The 6,000-nt window shown below is 30.7% G+C and overlaps 1 long non-coding RNA gene across 1 annotated transcript in view; it reads right to left on the bottom strand.

Annotated features, from left to right (window-relative positions):
* Window positions 1-302: 302 nt before the first annotated feature.
* The window catches only part of LOC146997288 (uncharacterized), a 64,979-nt gene continuing 59,281 nt past the window's right edge, over window positions 303-6,000 (bottom strand). The window contains exon 6 of the long non-coding RNA XR_015041283.1: window positions 303-317. This is a non-coding gene — a long non-coding RNA (uncharacterized LOC146997288). The remainder of the gene's footprint in view (window positions 318-6,000) is intronic.

Raw genomic sequence — 6,000 nt, 5'->3', positions numbered from 1 at the left:
GAAACTGGCTCGTATACACGCTACACATGGGGAAAACCACGAAAACGCCCATGCAGCCAGCCCGTTCGCGGGATTCGAACCTCAGACCGAACTACCAGTGTTCAGCGTCTTTACCGCTCGGCCGCTGGTGGGCCCCATAAACTATTGTATTACAAAACTAATATACATATATAACAAAACTAATGCATATATATATATATATATATGCAACGAATGGAAAAGTATACACCAAGAAACACATATCCTACCTGTCAATTATCACGGGATCGGAGGGTGTTTCATTTCTGTTTCCACAGCTCTTCTTGTCACAGCACCGACTAAAAGCAGGTAAAAGAAATCTTGAGTTACATTTTAAATTTAAATCGAAGCATATATTTTAATTCCAGACACCGAATAAAAATAAAAGGTACTATTATTGAAAAAATGCAGTATTCTGTAATATAATTCATAGTGACAAATTAAATTATGCCTCACTGTGTCAATAATTTCCTGAAAACATTTATAAGGCACCCGAAGTTATTAGTTGGATTATATTAATAGACTTAATAGTAGTCTTCATTTTAATTCGTAGATGTCGAGCAGCTTTTATTATAAACATTACTTCCATCTCATTGTCTCAAAATCTACAAAAAAATTTATTTGTTATTTATTTATTCTTTTTTAATCTTCAGAAGCCAAAAAATGCACCACACGCAGAAGAAATTTCTTGTTATATCATTAAGAGTGTAGCTGTTAAGACTGCAGTTTAAAATTCGTACAGAATGAAAGTCACAGAATACGTAAAAAGGGTTAAAAAAAAAAAAAAAAAAAAAAAAAACTATGATTCAAGTAAACTTAATTTTTTTAAAGTTAATTAGATAAAAATTTCTTATTGATATACATTTCGTATCTATATTAATTATTAATCTATATATTTCGTAGCATATTAAATATCTAAAAAATTTCTAATATGAGGAAATATGACGAGATACACTCTAATAACATTTTCTTCTTTCTGCCTCATTTACGTAAATATTTACTAAACGTTTGATTTAAAACTGAGTTTTAAAATTACTATTAAATAATAATAATATTTTTTTTAATATTAATTTTTTTTTTTTTTGCTTCTGAACACCAGATTTAATTGAGAAATTCGAAGAAAAAGAGTTCCATAAAATAAAATTTATATCATATAGTATCGTCTGCAGTTTTGGCTTAAGAGTAGAATGAAGTTTTGTATATGCATAAAGTAGAATTATTCCTGTCTTCCTTGCTAAATCCTGCTTGGGTTCATTTTTTCTTTTTACAGTTTCTATCTAAATTAGCCTTATGAACTCAATCTTTCTCTCACTGTTAACAGGACGCTGATGAAAAACATAATGTATCTACTCATTAAATTTTTTGCAGAGAAAATTCCACCTTATTTTCTGTCTGTAAACAGCACAATTTGAAAACAAATTACTAAAATTCCGATACATTGATTTGAATTAGGTACATAACCAGTCTAAAACAAAGGAGTGGTTATCTAGTCATTATTTATAAGAAGTTTTGATATTGCTTATAAAACAGCAAGAAAACTCAAATGGAGTCAATTGGACTAGAAGCAGCATATTAAGAAAACGCAATTATCCGGAAAAATCAATATCCATCAGGTCATTAAGAAGCGCAATAGTGTAAATGATAAGCATAGTTTACCTAGATTGCGATCGCACCGTAATTAATCATACGCGAGTAACTAGACTATACTATTGAAATTAAATAAGTTATAGAATTATTAATTCTAGGCTGGAGTCAATTCAATGTATATTAATAATAAGTTTTTTATTTATTTGAAATTTTATTTTTAAAGGCGGCAGTTTGAGAAAGACATCAGAGTCTGGACTATATTGTTATCAATGATATTAATATAAATCATTAGCAGTATACTGATTTAGGATTAAGATCATTATCAAGAAGTTTTCTGCATGAAATAATCTTTACCACTGCTTCTGCAGTGTTTCTAAACACAGACAGTTTTAGATAAGTTATTAAAATTTATTTAAATCATCAATTCGATAATTTTTGAAATATTTGTGTTTACGGAGTGGAAAAAAAAAACATATCGAGTGCGGAAAAAACTGTGAACATTAATAATTATAATATGATGATATACACATGAATATCTGAAATTTTACTGCTAGCTATACTTGCAAGAAAACAAACACCTTAAAAAGCTCCTTGAAAACTTTTATTTTTGATAAAAGAATTCATATTTAAAAAAAATTACAAGCGAAAATGCTTATTTATCATAATGTCTTAATTCTACCGAGTATATTTTCCAAAAGCATTTTTTATTCACTAAGACACTTAAGATAAATTTCTTTTAAAATGTCTATTAATTTGCTCGCAATTACTTCTTGCTAAGAAAAGTAGATACTTACGTATTAACGCAACCAGGCCAAAATTCGCATAAATCGCCAAATTTGGCGACCCTATTTACGGCAACCCTACGTGTTATACGTAGTTTTGTAAAAAGAATTTATTTGTAAAAAGAAAAAATAACACTGGGCGTGTACTACCACAGCAATGGGTTTTCGACGGAATTTGCCGAGAAAAGAAAGAGACTTTTTTGGTTACTGTACCTAACAGAAGCGCCGTTACCCTCATGGAAAAAAATTTGCGAAAATATCAAGGAAGGAAGCATCATTTATTTGGATTGCTGGAAAGGATACAATACAAGCGAGTTCGAAAATGCTGGATTTCTGCATGGAACTGTTAATCACAAATATAACTTTGTGGATCCCAACACGGGCGTTCACACACAACATGTAAAGCGCATGTGGGGCTCAGCCAAATGGCGCAACAAAAACAGAGAGGAACAGCCCGTCATTATCTTGACTCATACCTTATCGAATTTATATGGCGCCAAGCTCAAGCTGTTAATGGCGAAGACGGTTTTCAATCAGTGCTAAAAGCAATAGCCAAAAGATTTCCGCCGAAAAAATAATTCTGCAACTTATTCAAATTCGAAACCGGAAGGGTTTAATTGCTATTTTATATTTTAAAACAAAATAATATAAAAAACTGTATTAAAAATTATCTGTAATTAATAAATGTGCATTTTCTTTCTATTCATACTTTTTTACTCAAACTTACAAATCGCGCCAACCTGGTTGCGATAATACGCAAGTACCAAAAAGGTAAACATAATTATATAAAGGAAAAGGGATAATTACTACGAATAAAAAGATAATTAAAAATTATGGCCTACAGTCCGAAAAAAAGAAAAAGGAAATTAACACGTCTTTTATTCTCATCAATAGACTTTGGTAGGGACTGTTTTAACTTAGACGGAAACCAAATTCCTATTACTAAAAAATAAATTAAAATGCACATTTCTATGATTTTGTATAATTGAGAACTAGAAGGAGAAAAATTTCTTTGCTAAACTTATATTTTATTCAATGTAATCATACAAATATTAAAACCGGAGTACCGAAAGTGAAACTAAATTAATAATATAGAGAAGAAAAAAAAAAAGGTACTATTCGGTTTCGAGGGCCGTAAAAAATCGCCAAACCAGTGCTGCCAAAAGTAATTGCCAAAAGTTGATGCCAGTGCTGCCAAAAGTAATTGCGGAACCCTAACGCAAGAAAGGAATTATAATACTAAATATCTATTTAAATATTGATGTTTTAATTTAGATGAAAAGTTAATTTCATATAATATTTCGCTACCGAGTTATCGCTAAAGCATAATGTCATCTCGTTGGTTGTTCAAACATAATTTTCCATGATGAATGACGCCTTTTCTTTGAAAACACTTTCGGTAAAGTGCAGAATCGCCCGCTTATTTCTTTGCCGCTTTTTACAAGGGTAAAAACAATTGGAATTTTGTCAATTTTCTTTTACTTTTTAAGTGACAATAGGTCGATGTGTACATAGATAAAGTCAAGGGTGTGCGCGGTGCCATTTTTGTGCAATTCTGGGATTTTTTTTTAAAGTGAAAATAAGTCGATGTGTATATGGATACCGAGTATGTGCAATTCTTAAAAACGCGTCAAGCAGTGGGTGATTCTGCACTTTACCCAAAATTCTATCGCAGACTTTTCATCATAGGTAATTCCTAAATTGTTAGATCCATAGGATATCAAAAAAGGAATTAAAAATTAAACTAGTATTTCAATGGCGTCTTAAGAAATACAGAACTATATAAACTTACGCAATCTGAAATCAGCTCGTACGCGAGATTTGGCACGCTGGTAAATGGGCGTGTTTGCTAGATTTGGCGCTTTCGCGCATATATTTTCGCTGCAATTTTTTTACGGCCCTCGAAACCGAATAGTACCAAAAAAAGTAAACTAGAAGTTGTCGCCAACTTGTGGCGTTACCGCCATCGATTTCATAAAAATCATACTTTTTCTTCTATTAGAAACGTATTTTTATCCTATTCCTTATAAGTAACGTGCTCTTTAATTACATCTAGTTCTCGAGTCAATTAAAATGTAGTTCGGTCGAAACTATCTTTACTGTATACTACCTAAGGCAAGCCGATAAAAAAGTATCTTTTTGTTAAAAACAGATTCTGCAAATGAAAGATAATTAGAGATATCTCTTTCATATGTTCATTTTCTAATCTGTAGTATCTGTTATTTTTCCTTTCTGCCCTTCATCTTCTTTCCTCTTTTTTTTTTTTTTTTTTTTTTTTTCTCCTGGTTTTGATTTAATCAGATTACAATGCCAGCATGCTTAAAACAGAATCGAGTGTAAAAAGAAATGCTAGGAGAATTTCCCTTCTCATTTCGTGAAAGAAATTCCGCCAGATAAAATGAACTTAACAAAGAGTCAAAATTTTTTAGCTCTTTTATAGAGACAGAGATCTTATGTAACGCTACCGTTCTTTCCCTCTCTTCCATCTTTTTTATGGCAATCTTGAAAACCAGAGAAACATTAAAAACGCTTTATAAAGAAATAGGGAAGTTTTCTTGAGAAGGATAAAGGAAAATTTTTTAAATGTATTTTATGCTATAGCTTATTATTTTCTTATTTTTTTTAGATTTTAAGATCAGAAAAAAATTCAGAGCATTTTCTTAACTGCACATAACTTCGTACGTGAGTAAAACGTGGCACATTTCAGGATTTTTGTCTTGGCCTTCGTACAGGATAGCCTAATGAATAAAAATGGTATTGTTGCGTGCGTACGGGTTCGTTATGAAATGAATGCACAAGTCCGATGAAAAATGAACAAAAATTTATTATTATCACAACAAAAATGCTTAAATTTTCTCAAATTATCATGCAGTATTACAATATCTCACAGTAGTTATCTTTTAACTACTCAAATGTCCAATAGAACGTAATTCAAAAAAGCTAAAGAACGCTAATCCGCGAATTCGCTACAATCAACAACAGTAGTTTTCTAAACAACAACAAACTAAGCAACTACTACTACGAACTGATATGTTTTCCTCCTTTTATAAGATTTTAAAATCATGCGCTAGAATTTTCCAGTACTTTCTCGAAATCAAAAAGAGATATTTATTTATTTAACGCACGCGCTCTTGTATTTTTAATTTTTCCGGCTTAGCTTTCTTTTAATATTCGTCACGCGCTGCACTGCGCGAGAAATAAAACCATTTAATTTATAATTGAACTAACATTAGCTTTTTAAATAGCAAATTCGTAACAGTATTATCTGTGAGTTCAAAATATAACAAAAGAATTGTATTGTTTTTATAGGAAAGGATTTTAAACTTAATGGGCGGATGGTTTCAAGATTTACATATTTCAAAATCATATGTAAACAGCACAAATAGCCCTTTATATACCAATACATGTGCTTAAATACAGCGTAAGTAAAGAGTTTTATTTTAATATATTGCATGCCGTACTTCGTTTGATTTATTTGGAATATCTAATATTCAAAATAAGCTTTTCTTCCTATTACAGCTTAAATAATTTACTTCTGACTTACAAATCACTATTTTTTACTTAATCACTCGTGCTATTAAATTTAATATCACAAAGTTGTAAACACTTCCAA

This window comes from Stegodyphus dumicola, chromosome 5, assembly GCF_044657685.1.
Source record: "Stegodyphus dumicola isolate Sdum_Otavi_A_Nest chromosome 5, ASM4465768v1".
NCBI lineage: Eukaryota > Metazoa > Arthropoda > Arachnida > Araneae > Eresidae > Stegodyphus > Stegodyphus dumicola.
This window is presented reverse-complemented; position numbering and strand designations above follow the sequence as displayed.